The sequence below is a fragment of the Arachis ipaensis genome, chromosome B5 (genome assembly GCF_059453495.1).
Source record: "Arachis ipaensis isolate K30076 ecotype BB chromosome B5, ASM5945349v1, whole genome shotgun sequence".
Taxonomy (NCBI): domain Eukaryota; kingdom Viridiplantae; phylum Streptophyta; class Magnoliopsida; order Fabales; family Fabaceae; genus Arachis; species Arachis ipaensis.
The window spans coordinates 38811664-38812326 of NC_142440.1; the positions used below are offsets into that span (position 1 = coordinate 38811664).

General features: G+C 39.5%; 1 non-coding gene across 1 annotated transcript; it reads right to left on the bottom strand.

Annotated features, from left to right (window-relative positions):
• Positions 1-272: 272 nt before the first annotated feature.
• Positions 273-380, bottom strand: LOC148563909 (small nucleolar RNA R71). Its single transcript, XR_015885582.1, has one exon. It is a non-coding gene; the product is annotated as a small nucleolar RNA R71 (small nucleolar RNA).
• Positions 381-663: the final 283 nt, after the last annotated feature.

A 663-nucleotide genomic window follows, 5' to 3' on the forward strand; every position in this document is an offset into this window, starting at 1 on the left:
CTCAATTAGTTTCTCTGATGCAACAAAACTACAAGTTTCATGGACTTCCATCTGAAGATCCTTTTCAGTTCTTAACTAAATTCTTGCAGATATGTGATACTGTTAAGACTAATGGAGTAGATCCTGAAGTCTACAGGCTCATGCTTTTCCCGTTTGCTATAAGAGACAGAGCTAGAGTGTGGTTGGATTCTCAACCCAAAGATAGCCTGAACTCTTGGGATAAGCTGGTCAAGGCTTTCTTAGCCAAGTTCTTTCCTCCTCAAAAGCTGAGTAAGCTTAGTGTGGATATTCAAACCTTCAGATAAAAAGAAGGTGAATCCCTCTATGAAGCTTGGGAGAGATACAAGGAACTGACCAAAAAGTGTCCTTCTGACATGCTTTCAGAATGGACCATCCTGGATATATTCTATGATGGTCTGTCTGAATTAGCTAAGATGTCATTGGATACTTCTGCAGGTGGATCCATTCACCTAAAGAAAACGCCTGCAGAAGCTCAAGAACTTATTGACATGGTTGCTAATAACCAGTTTATGTACACTTCTGAGAGGAATCCTGTGAGTAATGGGATGCCTCAGAAGAAGAGAGTTCTTGAAATTGATACTCTGAATGCCATATTGGCTCAGAATAAAATATTGACTCAGCAAGTCAATATAATTTCTCAGA